This window comes from Sceloporus undulatus, chromosome 4 (assembly GCF_019175285.1).
Source record: "Sceloporus undulatus isolate JIND9_A2432 ecotype Alabama chromosome 4, SceUnd_v1.1, whole genome shotgun sequence".
Lineage (NCBI taxonomy): Eukaryota > Metazoa > Chordata > Lepidosauria > Squamata > Phrynosomatidae > Sceloporus > Sceloporus undulatus.
In genome coordinates this window covers 73429355-73443893 of record NC_056525.1, presented here as the reverse complement: position 1 = coordinate 73443893, position 14539 = coordinate 73429355, and the positions used below count along the sequence as shown (strand labels likewise).

Sequence of the window (14539 nt, the reverse complement as noted above, 5' to 3'; positions counted from 1 at the left end):
TAATAATAATAATAATAATAATAATAATAATAATAATAATAATAATAATAATGTTTATTTATAGATTGCTTTTCCTAAGATCAAAGCGGTGTACAGCATTATCTTACAATCTTTATAGAAGATCAGGGGGTGCTTCCACCAGATGTTATACCAGACTATCCCTTAATTTGCTCCAATTTTCTAATCCATGTTTATGCTTAGTTTGATGTGTTTGACCATATCCATATCACCTTGTGAACTGGGCAGCTTTGAGATCTGGATTTTTCATCTTTTTGCTCCATGTAGCTTGCAGAGGATATAGTCCTGTACAGTTTTTTGCATTATGTGTTAAAATTCTTATGGGACAGCCCCAGCAGATATGGGTCAATGTATATCTGTGTTCCTGATTGTCTTATGTACTGACAAATAGCCATCGGGTTTGTCCAACAGTGAATGGCATATAGGGCCAGTCCTAGAAAAATATGAGAAATGCCACTGGAATATTTCTGGATATTTCTGCTTGTTCTGTACATAAACCCTCTGAATGTCTGACTTGTATGAATATCTTTCTTTTTCTACTGCCAAGAATGGCCCCTCATTGCATTATCTCCTCTTGTTGCTGCTGTACATTTAAGTTTGCTAGGCTGAGAGACTTACATGAAAAAGTCACCCGCCACCCAACCCTGAAGGAAGCTGTTTAATATTGTTTCAAGATCCTAACCACTAAACTACCAAATCAATATGAATTAAGGGGATGAATTATTTAAAGCTCACCAGCTTTTAATTAGCAAACTCTTTTTGAACTATGGATGTAGTTGCATCATTGACAGGATGTAGCATTCACATTGTACTTCTTTGCCTGGTTGTAAGTTTAATTCAGGAATGTGTGTGTGTGTGTGTGTGTGTGTGTGTGTATATATATATATATATATTCAGGAAAGGTATTGGGGGTGGGATGGGAGCTGCTGAGAACCTTGTTACATTTTGTTGCTAGAGACCCCTTAGAACCATTATAGGAGTGTTTATAGTGTTTCTTCTTACCACACTAGAGCAACAAACATCCCCAGAATATAATTTGTCATTGCCTTTAATTACCTTGTACATCTATCGGACTGTCATTAGCTGGCTTTGCCCTGCTGGATAGCTGAGCACAGTAGTGGTTTATTTTCTCCAATCTTCTTGACTGAATTTTCTTTCCAGGGGTTTTACTTCTTCATTACAGCTCAAAAGCCTCAAGGCGGGAGAACATGCAGTCGCTGCTGCTTCTGTTTGTGGTATAAGGCATTTTTGTGTTACCTCTGAGTGCACAACATGAGGTTAAACACTGCCTCTTTGTTTACTGTGAGTCCAGCATTTAACTCCTTAGCAAGGTTGTCAGGACTGACTCTCATTTTAATGAGGAACATTTCCTTATTGTGTCACTATTGTGCCAGATGTGTCCCAGCTCTCCAAAAGGCCCATTTTGCAAAAGGATTAAACCATTGTGAATTTTGTGATTCTCGCCATCTTGTCCTGGGCAGAGATAAGTGTGAAATTCCTCTGTTCACATTTTAACACAAACTTGGTACATTTGTACTTCCTGAACCTAAAGATACTGTACTGTATATCAAATTCTGCCACTGAAACCCATCTGATTCCAGAGTCCACAGTAATGCAACTTGTGAAAATAAAAATGCATGTATTAAAATAATGCACACATTTTTTAAAAAAAAATGCTGTGCAGTAATTTAAAAAACACAGATGCTTCATTAGGAAATTGCTTTTTAATATTTTTATATTTACAAAAGTGCACACAAACATGAACTCATTTAAAATATGTCATTTATAAAAAAATACACAGATGTCTAAATTTTTACAAAAATGTACAGACTGTCATGTCCAAAAAGTCTTGCCTATTTTGCAATCCCATGTAGGAATAAGACAAAGAAATTAAAAGTGAAAAAGCACCCTAAATGAAATTGAACTTTACATATTTGCCCATCTCTTGTGGTGAGAATTTAGAAGAAAAATTTACAGACCTGAATAAAATGAGTTACTGTAATCTTGCTGTTAAGTAAAATGTCTCTTCTGAAGCCAAAGGTAATCTCTCTTCGTTATTTTAAATGTTTTCCCCTTTTAGTCACCACTGTATACTTATTACACAAAAATATTCTTATTATGCAAGATTACCCATTGTTTAATTTTGAATTTAGGAAAAGCTACATGCTTTAAAGAAGGCAGCATATTACAGTTTTGGTCTGGAATATTTCTGTTTGTTGTTTTGCTTTTTTAAAGTACTTCAGTTTTGCAGCTGAGGAACTCATGGCAGGCTTAATGGACATACTTGAAATGAAGCCATGTCTTCATCAGAAAGCGGGGTGGAATTATGGTCAAGTTTGGCTCTTGTGAGGGGCAACTAATGGCAGCTATAAGTCTTCCTGGAGCCAGGAGAGGATTGTTCTGGGACTGCAATCATATGCCATCTTGACTATAAAGAGCAGTTGTGCTGGTGAGTTGAGAGCTAAGAGTCAGACTCCATAGAGGAAATTTTGGAGAAGGGAAAACAGGACTCTGGAGCTCAGAAACAGCCCAAGTGTCCTTTTTTGGGAACGGGATTTCAGCAGTTCTTCCCATCCTTTTGTTCTAAACCACAAGGGAATGACTGCATTCTGGCAGCTTCCCATAGATAGTGACCCCTTCCCCTCCATTCTTTCACAGTATTTATGTATGTTTACAGGTACTTATTTGGCAGCTGTTCAACCTTGCTCTTTCTCACTGTGCTTGATGAGATTAATCAGCAGTAGAGCCTAAAGTATTGTACATAGCGGGTGTATAAAATTCATAGTCCTTATAGGTATGATCAGGGCTAAACAAAGGAAAAAAATAAGATAAAAATCCTTAAAAGAAAGAGATCTCATCAGCTGTCAGAAGACAAGGAATGTATCTGAATGTTTGGAAATAGGGTTACATGTGTCAAATGCTTACTTTACATTGAAGAAAAAAGTCTTTTTTGAGTTGTGGTAGTTTTCCGTATGACTTAGTGACATGGGGGAGCACTAGGACATGATTCTTAAGAGTTGCAGGGGGGAGTTTGAAGTTTAGCACACTGGATGTGTCCTCACTGCGCAATTAAAGAACTTTGATACCACTTTAGCTACCATTTCCCCATCCCACGGAATTCGGGAAGTTGTAGTTTCATGAAATACTTAGAATTCGCAGCCAATGGGCTGTGCAAGGAGAAGTGCAATAGAGAATTGTGTCTTATGAAACTACAAATCTCTGAATTCCAGAGGACAGAACCATGGCAGTTGAAGTGGTATCAGTTTTATAGTGTGAATTCACCTTGTGTTGCACTGGTTCCCCTCCTAAATAAATGGACAATCATGGCTAGGTTGATCTGAATGTTCTCCAGATATATATTTTGCTTGGAACATAGAGAAGAGGACTGACCTACCCAACCTGTCTCATTTTTTATTTTAATTGGTAGCAGCCTGTTCCTTCCCCCAACCTGCTTTTACCTTGTTGTCACTCCTCCCCCTGTTATTTTCCTACTTGAATTATAGCAGCCAATTAAAGCTTGTTTATGAGATGTAATGTCTTTGCAACACAAGAATGCAAAATAGATCTGGTGGTATTGTAACAATGGCAAGAGGAATCAAAGCCCAGTAGAATGAGGGCAGTGGTTCCTACATTAATGACACTGACAGTTCTAGGTACCTAAATGATCACACTAATGATTGAATACTTTGACCAATCTTTTGCAGTGACACCTAAGAAACTGGGGTGAGGAGGTTCACTGGGGATAAAAGTCTTTATCTAACATTCTGTTCTTTATGTAACATTCAGATTTCTGCTCTGACTCTAGGAGTTTGTCTGTAGAGTATCAGATTTCCTTATAGTAATTTGGAAGCTCTACCAGGCATAACATTCTGGTATTGGTATGTGCTTTCTGAGAGCTGGACACACATTCAGGTATTTCCCCTTCCTCCATCCCCAGTTGCAAGGTGCCCTTTAGCTTTTGGACCTGAAAAGAAATAAAAACCCAGATGACATTAAGAGCCCCTTTCCCTATAAGTCACCTCAAGCTTTCCAGGATTCTGGCCTACCTTTGCAGTAGCATTGAGTTCCTCTGCTCACTTTTCATGTGGAGAACATTTGTCAAGGCACCATGTGGTCAGTTCCTCTGGCTGATCATGAACTTTAGGGTTGAAATTGGCAAGTAATGGTGACAACAGATATTTTTCTTTCCTATAACCTCAGGTGGTTAGACAGCACATTCCAAGGGAGGCTTGTCCCCCTAACCCTCAGTGCTTAGCAGCTGTTGACCACTGGTTATTCATCTGCACTTATGATCTGTGCAATGCTTCAGTTAATCTGCTGCTTATTCTTTCCTTTTCAGTATAAACAATACTTTGACCACAACTTCATTCATCCACAACTAGAATGGCCCCCAACCAACACATCTGGAGGACATCCAGGTTGGAGAAGGCCGGTTATTTGAATCCCTTTCTTCCTCAGCCCCCCTGCAGTTACTGTATATGCAGTATACTAGGAAGCTTCACCTTTAGGGGGCTTGTGGCCACATTTGGGATTCTGAGAGAACGTTGTTGATGCTTTCATAAAATGGCTGCCATACTAGAAGTGATTATCCAGAAAACAAATTTTTCAGAAGATGAAATGTCAAGGCTGAAAGCAAAGTAACTTGCCCTAGAACAGGGGTAGGCAACCCTTTTGAGCCGGGGGCCGGGTTGCTGTCCCTCAGACAACTGGGGGGCCGAAGCCAAAAATAAATAAATAAATAAATAATTTTTTTTATAAATAAATAAATAAATAAACAGGGACAAATGTAGGATGAAATTTTCAAATGGAGGGCACTTTTTAAATAAAAAATAGAGGATTTTGCTAATTTTTTAAAAAATGTTAAGATAAATGCATGTTTCTGAGGCTTCTATAGACAATTGCCCCACCATGCCCCTCACGCGAGACGCCAAAGGCCCTGGCAGCAATCGGCGGCAGGACCAGGCTGGGGCCAGTCCCAAGGCCTTGCCGGGCCGCATCCGGCCTGCAGGCTGCAGGTTGCCTACCCCTGCCCTAGAATCTGAGCAAAGGGCAGAAATGCTCAAATATGCATTTCATAGGCATCAAACTAGTGAGGGTCATAGACAAGTACCTTGTTCAAGTAACATTTCTAAAGGTCAAATCACATATGGCTCACACAAAGCACAACAAAGTACCCATTTCACAGAAAGCAAAGCAACAATGCTCAGAAAAAACACACACATTTGAAATACTCCCCTGCTACAAAAAGACTAGTCAAAGCACTACCACCAAACTCTATTTCTTTCTTTCTCCCTCACATATCCTCCAAGACAACAAACCACTTCAGAACAATGAAATGAACTAAAACATACCACATCAAAGATGTTACTGGCCAGCATGACAGTTCTCAGAACTCCAGCATCTCTATTTTCATATATATATATATATATATATATATATATATATATATATATTGCATTCATTTTCCCTGCACAAATTCGCATCTATTTACATCTGTTCACCATCCCTCTTCCAAAAATGTGCAGCCATCTGAATGCATGAGAAGCAAATAGATGGTCGTACGTGCTATAATGCACATTTCTGCAAATTTCAGCAGATACTCCAGTAAAAACTGTGAAGCCTTTTCCCACAGAGTTTAAAGAGCACCTCTCCCCCATCCTTCAAGAAGCCTGAACGTCTGCGAATTGCATGTGTCCAGGTCACATTCTATTCAACTGTTATGAGGAGTTTTTTTTTAATGTGTAGACTACCCCATAGACTGAAGTGTGTACCTGTCTCCTGATGATAAGATTATTTGGAATTTAAATGGGAAATGGTGGAGATCAAGAGATCCCCCCCCCACACACACACACACACAACTTGCCTAGGGTACACCTACTCCAGCCACCATTCCCAGCATGCAGATCAAGTTTAGAAAAAGGATATAAGTTTAGAAAAAGGTAAAATAATTGTCATCTCAGTTGGAGGCGATATCCATAAGTGCTTGGTACCAACTTCGATTGATACGCCAGCTGCGTCCCTATCTGGCCCAGAGGGACTTTGAAACAGTGGTACATCCGCTAGTAACCTCTCGTTCAGATTTCTGTAATGCACTCTACATGGGGCTACCTTTGTACCAAACCCGGAAGCTTCAACTGATTCAAAATGCTGGGGCCAGACTGATCACTAAAACATCTAGATCAGAACATATTACACCAATATTAAAATCTCTGCAATGGCTACCAATTAGCTTCTGGGCCCAATACAAAATGTTGGTCATTACCTTTAAAGCCCAATATGGCTCAGGCCCGAGTTACTTGAAGGAACATCTCTCCTTACACAATCCGCCCTGCACACTCAGAACATCTGAAAAGATATTATTAGAGTACCCAAAAATCAGACTGAAATCGACCTATGATAGAACATTTACTACTGCTGCCCCCAGACTTTGGAACAACCTACTGGAAGAGATCCGTCGTATTAACACCCTAGATGCTTTTAAGAAGGCACTTAAGACGGATCTCTTCTGGCGGGCCTATCCATTTGATCCACCATAACTGAACCTAGGTAACACTCTACCTCCATTACTCATATATAGGTATGGATTTGTATCAATTTGATTAAATTTTGTCTTATTAATTGATTGTTGTAATTTTAGATAAATGTGTGCTTATTGTAATAGTGATTTTATCTGATGTATTCCCGCCTCGATCCATGGGGAGAGGCGGGAAATATAAATAAAGATTTTATTATTTATTATTATATGGAAGTTTTACAGAGCTGATCAACCAAAACTTAGTGCAAATGGCAGCTTGATTACATTGCCCAGCTACGCACAAGCAGTCTCTCTTAACTTGTGTTAGCCTCATGGGAAAGCCTACCTATTTGAAAGGGTCAACCACCAATATGGTTTGAGGTGTAGGTGATGCATCTGTATCTTTCTGGCTCCCCCTCTCTCTTTTCATTTACTGATTGGAAATCTAGGAAGGTTAGGGTGTTATATTGTTCCTGATCCTGAGCATTAATTAGGCCTGCAAGAGAAGAAGAGGGATTGCGTGTTTTTAACAGAGAGGTTAATGGGATGCTCACAGAGTAGACAGTTTTAATGAGCTTCAACTTGCTGTGCAGTGAGTTTACTCTTTGTGTTAAAAGGGTCATCCTGCAGTAGCTTGATGTGGATTGTCTTCTGGCCCCCAGTGTCAGAGGGGAGCATCTGTCAGAGTCCAGGCAGGGCGCATTCACTTAGTGACAAGATTCTAATTAACTCCCACCAAGCCAGCCCCCCGCCCACCCCATGGGGAGCTGCCCGGGTGCAGCTCTCATCCTCACAAGCTTCTCATTCTGAATATAGGATTTGTTTTTGGAGACAGTGACATGCTTTCATGACTAGTGTTAAAGAGCAAGTCTGTTTGTGGATGCACAAGAGTATTCATGCAAGTACTATGTGTGGCAGGCTGGGACATGTGGGTCACATTGCCTTGCCATATAGAGCTTTGGGAGCTAAGAGATTAGCTTGTACCTTGAGTAGTTTCTTAGCTTCACTTTGTCCTGTCTTTTAGGCTTTCTCTAATCACATCCCTTTTTATGTTCTTTGCACTCTCCTGGCCCTCCTCTAGTTCATGCTCTTCACTCTCCTCAATATTAGTTGTCTTAGTTATAAGACAGCAATATGGATGTGACTTTCTCACCTCTTTCCACATAGAAAACGATGAGGTTGCTGACTAAAATTTAATTTATCATGTCTATTTAGAAAACAACTGTTTTGAAAATATCATATTAATGTTACGTTTTAAGTATTTTTAATTTTATGTATATAGTTTAATACCTAGGGTTGCCATAAGTGAGGACCTCCAAACCGGGACAAATGTAGGACAAATGCAGGACAACATTTTCAAATGTAGGACACATTTTATAAAAATGGAGGACATGCCAAAAAATTGAGGCTTTTTTAGAAATGTTAATATAAATCCATGTTTCTTAGGCATGATCAAAATGGAGGACATTTTGACATTATTTGTAGACAGATCACGGAAATGTACTTCCCTTTCTGGCCACCCCCCTCTCCCCATTCCAAACAGCACATTTGAGCATTGAACATGGCTTTATTTTAACATTGCCTCTTGCATATTTCTGAGGCTTATTCCACAACCAAACCCTTTGGTCAAGGGACTTTGGTTTTTCTTCATTTTGACTTGTTTTCTCTGTATTCCTCCCCACTAAATAAAGGAGACATGAAATGGAGTTGATGGGTACAAGTTGTTAAACAAAAAAGTCTTGTGAGACTCTGTAGGCAAGAGGTGCACCATCTTAAGAACTGCATTAAGCACACTTACGCTGCTGCCACACTGCTTTCACTCTCATCACTCCATCCTATGGAATCCTGGGATTTGTAGTTTGTTGTGGTGCCAAGGCTGGGCTTTGAAATCTCAGGCATAAGAGAGGCAAAAGGCTTGGGCTGCATCTACACTGGAGAAATAATCTGGTTTGAGACCACTTTAACTGTCTTGGCTTAATGCTATGGAATTCTGGGAATGGTGGTTTGTTCCAGCACCACAGCAGAATGGCAGTTAAACCCCTGGAAAGCTCTCTGAGCAAGGTGACCAATGCCCTCACCCCAAAATGTAGGGCACCCAAGCAAAAATATGTAGGACATGGCCAAAAATAAAAGCTAAAAACACCCATGTAATTATAAATCCATGCTTCTTAGCCATGATCCAAATGGAGGACATTTTGAAATTTGACAGAAGAGGACATGTCCTGGAAAAGGAGGAGGATGCCTGGTCACCTTGTCTCTGGTCCAAAATGCACTGCAGAAATAAAACAATGCTGGACTGAAATGCCCAGAGTTCCTCACCAAAGCTGCTTCCACACTGAGGAAATAATCCAATTTGAGAGTGACTTAACTGTCCTGGGTTAGTGCTGGGGAATGCTGGGAATTGTAGTACATTGTGGCCCCAGAGCTATCTCTGACAGGGAGTCCCATAACCCTCCAAACGTAGTTGAACTGCAGTGCCCAGAATGCCTCACCAGTTGCATCCACACTGAGGAAATGGTCCAGTTTGAGACTGCTCAGTGCTGGGGAATCCTGGGAATTGTAGTCTATTGTGGCCTCAGAGCCATCACTGACAGAGAAATCTCAATGTCTCCCAAACACTAGCATTCCCAGGATTCCCTAGCACTGAGTTAAAGCAGTCTCAAAGTGGGTTATTATTCCTGCAGTGTGTGAGAGAGATAGAAAGGCTAGGGACTGGATTCATTCATTAACTCACAAAAGGAGGATCTCTGTGTCCAAAACACACTGCTTGGACTGCCAGGGCTCAGTGCTATGGAATCCTGGGAATTGTAGTTTATTGTGGCACCAGAGCTCTCTGACAGAGAAGGCCAAATGCCTCACACAGACCCCAGAATTCCAGAGCATTGAGCTTTGGCAGTTAAAGGGGTCTCAAAGTGCAGAGGGGGGGGGGGAGAGAAAAGCCAGGGAGAGTGAATGAGAAGCTCACCTCGGCTGGAGGAGGAGGAGGAGGGAGGGAGCCAAGGGAAGTGGCCAGGACCATCAGCCTCCTCTCTTCCACTGAAGACTGCTGGCAAGAGGCTCTGCCCCCGCCTCCTCTGTGGACCATTCAGCTTCCTTTTGTCAAAAGAGCTCTGGTGCCACAAGAAACTACAATTCCCAGAATCCCATAGCATTGAGCCATGGATGTTTAAGGGGGGGTCAAACTATTTCTGCAGCCTTCTGCTTCCCCAAAGCGCTTCCTATTTACAAGCAAGGCAAAATCTCTTCCTTCCAAGCCATTGAAAACCAACCCAAGGGGAGGAGGGCTGATTGCTTCTTTCCCATTGTTCAGCTTCCGGAGAAATTTGCATATTACAAGGAAAGGTGTTTAGGGCCTCAAAAACGACCCTGTGATAAAGAATTACAAGAATACTGACGCAGTATACATTTAAAAGATGAGGCATTTAGACTCCCAGGGAAACATGAACGATTTATGGCCTTTTTTTCTTTGCTCACTGTAACCTGGAAGGTCAGGCCTTTTGCAAGACATATATACCAAGTGGGCTGGCAATAGCTCTGAGTGGCAGATGTCTTGAAGACCTGCTCTCTAGGCTAAGCCAGGCAGGGAGGCGAGGAGGGTGGCACACAGCCATGGGGAGGGGTGGAGCTGCCTCCAGGGCCTTGCTGGGGGGGAGGTCCCGGGGGAGGGGCTAAACTGGGGCGGGACCATGTGGCCCCGCCCCAAACCAGGAAAGTCCCGCCCCCAGGCGGGATATGGCAAGCCTATTAATACCAGTTTAAAAAGTATTTTTGTATGTTTTCAGTTGGCATATCTTTTTACTTGTATTTCTTTTTATAAGTCATCTTAAGTCTCAGCTTTGGGAAGAAGGCAGGATATAAATAAAATAATACGGTATCAGTATATATTTTGAAATGCTTTCCCAATACCTCAAAGCTTTTGTATTGATATATAGCATACAACCTAAATATTATAGTCAAACAAATTCAGAGCTTTACATAGAATTTTAAAATAGCAACACTTGAAAATATTTTAGAACATGACAGATGTTTCAATGGTGGCTCCTCCAAAAAGTTTCAGAACTCTGAATGCCAGCCTCATTGATGGTGTGCACTGTATTGGAGATGTGATAATGAATGGGATGAGAGTACATGGATCTGCTGGATCCACAGCCCTTCCAGCTCCCAAACACTTTCCAACATGAGAGAACATTTAGAGCAGACCTGGAGCTGATCTAGGTGAATTTCTTCCTAGATAGAGGCTACTTGAGATGTCAAGAACTGTGCATAGCCACCTTTATTATTGTTTTTGCGTTGTTCAGAACAATGCTTTATTGAAGTATAAGAGAGATGTCCTAGATAGTCCAGAATCTGTTTGTATTTTAAAAAGCAAGTGGCCCAGTAGCTGTGATGGTTGCAGAGGAAATTCCAATTTCTTGCTGCCACTTCAGTTGATCTTTCTCTGACATCAGGTGACTTCTTGGGCTGTTATGTGTGGTCAAATGATTGAGTCTACTTTACCTGGGTCACTATCAAATCCCAATGTTTCCATACCAAATTTGAATGTGAACAAAATGTACCACTTCTCAGAAGGTTCTAACTTGTCACTGGAGTGGACTGAAGAGAGGGTCTGGCAAGTGTTTATCTGGCTGGAGTTGCTGTTTTCTGTGATAAAGGATCTAAATTGCATTGCTGCTCTACATAAGTACTTATTCCATTGCCTTATCATTTATTGTTTGCTTCTTTTTTATCCTGACTTTATGTGATAATGGAACTTAAGGAAGCCAGCAACAGTAAAATTTAATTGAAAGCAAATATACACTTAAAAAGTAAAAGCAGGTTTAAAATACAATTAAAAACCCATCAGTAAAAAGAAATAACAGCCTCTATTAACTATAACCCACCTTAAATGCCAAAGAGCAATCTGAATAAAATGTCTGCTGGTGAAAAGACACCAAACTAAACTCCTTTGCTTTTCTTGTTTCTGACAGTTGTATAGAGAAACATCCAAATGAAGATCTTCAAGTGACTTGTTGCTTTATTTGGGATGATCTGTCCAAGGAGGGTGTTTCAACCAAGCCATAAAGAATCATGTTGGGTTTAGCCCTACACTGGAGTGGTTTCAATCCTTTTACAAACATACAGTGATTTAGGTTGTTCAGTTAGTTCCTTCTTATTTCATCTTGCCTTCAGTGAGATGTTTGCACAGCTTCATTGTGGTAATAGTTTACAGACAAAATATGACATTCTGGCATAGAATCATAGAATAGAATCATAGAATCGTAGAGTTGGAAGAGACCGCAAGGGCCATCCAGTCCAACCCCCTGCCATGCACGAAATTAAATCAAAGCATCCCCAACAGATGGCCATCTAGCCTCTGTTTAAAGACCTGTAAGGAAGGAGACTCCACTACACTCCGAGGGAGTTTGTTCCACTGTTGAACGGCCCTTACTGTCAGGAAGTTCCTCCTAATGTTGAGGTGGAATCTCTTTTCCTGGAGCTTGCATCCATTGCTCCGGGTCCAAGTCTCTGGAGCAGCAGAAAACAAGCTTGCTCCCTCATCAATATGACATCCCTTCAAATAATTAAACAGGGCTATCATATCACCTCTTAACCTTGTCTTCTCCAGGCTAAACATCCCCAGCTCCCTAAGTTGTTCCTCATAGGGCATGGTTTCCAGACCTTTCACCATTTTAGTCTCCCTCCTTTGGGCACGCTTCAGTTTCTCAATGTCTGTCACACATATTATTTATTTATTTATTTAGTGCTGTAGATTTGCACAGCGCTGTACATAAAAACAACACATATAAAAGAGTAAACCTGCCTATGGCATACAATCTAAGAAATAATAGGATAATAAATATAAAATACATAGCAATACAGGAAATGGTTCAATAAAACAGGCAACCAAAAAGAACATTAAATAGCAAGTGACAATCATGCAATGCCTGGGAACACTTCTCTGAACAGGATGGTTTTCAACTCTGTTTTGAAGCTGGTTAAAGAAGTGATGGCCCTTGCTCGCGAGGGAAGAAGGTTCCAAGAGTGAGGGGCAGCGAGTGAAAAGGGGCAAATCCGAGATGGGGCAGAGGAAATCCTGGGCTGGGACAGCCGACCTTGACTACCAGAGTGGCGGGCCCGAGTGGGAAGATGAGGAGAAAGAAGGTCTGATAAATAAGGGGGGGGCAGCCCATGGAGGGCTTTAAACGTCGACAGCAGGAGCTTATACTGAATACAGAATGGGAGGGGGAGCCAGTGAAGGGATGCCAACAAAGGAGAGATATGGTCAGAGCGGTGGGCGGATGTGATAATGTATGCAGCTGAATGCTGGACAGAACTTAAAGGGCAGAGGTGAGAAAGAGGAAGCCCAGCCAGGAGGATGTTACAGAAATCAAGTCGTGATACCACTAGGGCATGGACCAGAATCTTGGCAGTAGAGGTGGAGAGATATGGTTGGATTTTGGCAATATTGTATAAAAAGAATAAGAAGAAATATGACTTATTCCAGATCCTGCTACTCTTCCTATATGCTTTTTTGGGTCCAAACGGCAGGGTGCTGTTCACCCTTACGGAGCCTGCTGTTATACAGAGCGCTTCTTCTACTCCCCGAGAAAGACCTTTTCAAATTTTGCACAACTGGGAAATCATGGCTGGGGGTATTTTATTATTTTTTTAAATGTGAAGATGCCTTTAGATGCAGAGGATTTTTTAAACTATTGGTGATTCACTTGTCAAAAAAGCATGAGAATGTCTTGACCTCTGTACTACAGTATGGTAGATTTGAGATGTAGGGCAAGAGAAGCTGCCTCCATGTGCCTGTTTGAGTAAATACATAGTGAGTATGTAGCTGATAGATCACAGATCTGGAGTTGTGGAGTAGAGTTCAATGTATCAACTCCAAGCTGTCTGTGCAGTGCCTTACAGCTTCACCATTGTGACATTTTCAGTATTGAAAATGAGCACCCTTGCTCCTCCTTTTGCTTTGATTTGTTATGATGCCCTTTGTTTACTACAGATTGGCAGAGGATGGGCAGGGCTTGGGTGTGGTCTTCAACCAGCTTTGTGGTAGAGGGCAACTCCCTTAAGGCCTAAAGAAGAGGGCCCAAGACTCCAGAGTTAAATAATTAAAAGAGACTAAAATAAAAATCAACAGAAATGTCATCAAATGAGCAGTGTCATTTTGAATTAGTGCTGGTAAAGGTCAGGCAGCTCAAAACAGGTGGAGCGGATGCTCCATGAGTGAGGCAATATGGCAAGTATTTCTGGCAAGGGGGAGTAGGGGCTAGCAAATGGGTAGATGAGACGAGGCATTTTCCGCCCAGGACATGAAAAGAGGTTTTTGGAAACAGAGAGGTGCTTTGCATAGGTAATGTTGGTCTGGGCAGAGGGGGATGTGGCAAGATACAGGCCAAATGTCTGTCAGTGTCCAGTCAGAGCACATTAACGTGGTGACATGATTCTAATTAACTACCGTGAGAGGTGTCACAGTGGGAAAGGCAGTAAGCGCAGACACGCTTTTAGAAAGAGAAAAAAGCAAAGTGACAGTCCTTTTTGTGTGTGTGCTCTCTCCCCTCTGAGTGGGAGTGTGTGTAAAGCTAATTAGGATGTCTGGGCCGGCTGGGAACCTTGAGCTGGTGCTCTTGTGCTTTCAGTCATTTAAGTTTTCAAAATCCCTCTGATGGGACTCGGTGGCACAGTGGATTACTGTGCGCAAAAGTGACAGAACACTCTTGCCAGCATTCAGCCCTTTTTAGCAAAGATTCAGCGCTTCCTTTTTCCTAGCAGCAGCAGGGGATATGTTCTTATCACTGCTGCTGTATTCCTCTCTGTGTTACAATGGAGAACTCAAGGTCTTTCAGCTGTTTCCTGTGGTTAACAAAGAAAGCCTGTGGGTGTGGTGGAGTGGAATGTGGTGGTGGGGAACATCACCATGATTGGATGTTTGTGTTGACTCCTTGTCTTTTATGTTGGTCTGTGATTTTCAGCCACATACTTTTCATGCAAAGATGATGAGATGGACCCAAAATATTT

General features: G+C 41.5%; 1 protein-coding gene across 1 annotated transcript in view; it reads left to right on the top strand.

Moving 5' to 3' along the window:
- ERI3 (ERI1 exoribonuclease family member 3) overlaps positions 1 to 14539 on the top strand; it is a 279690-nt gene that overhangs the window by 162587 nt on the left and 102564 nt on the right.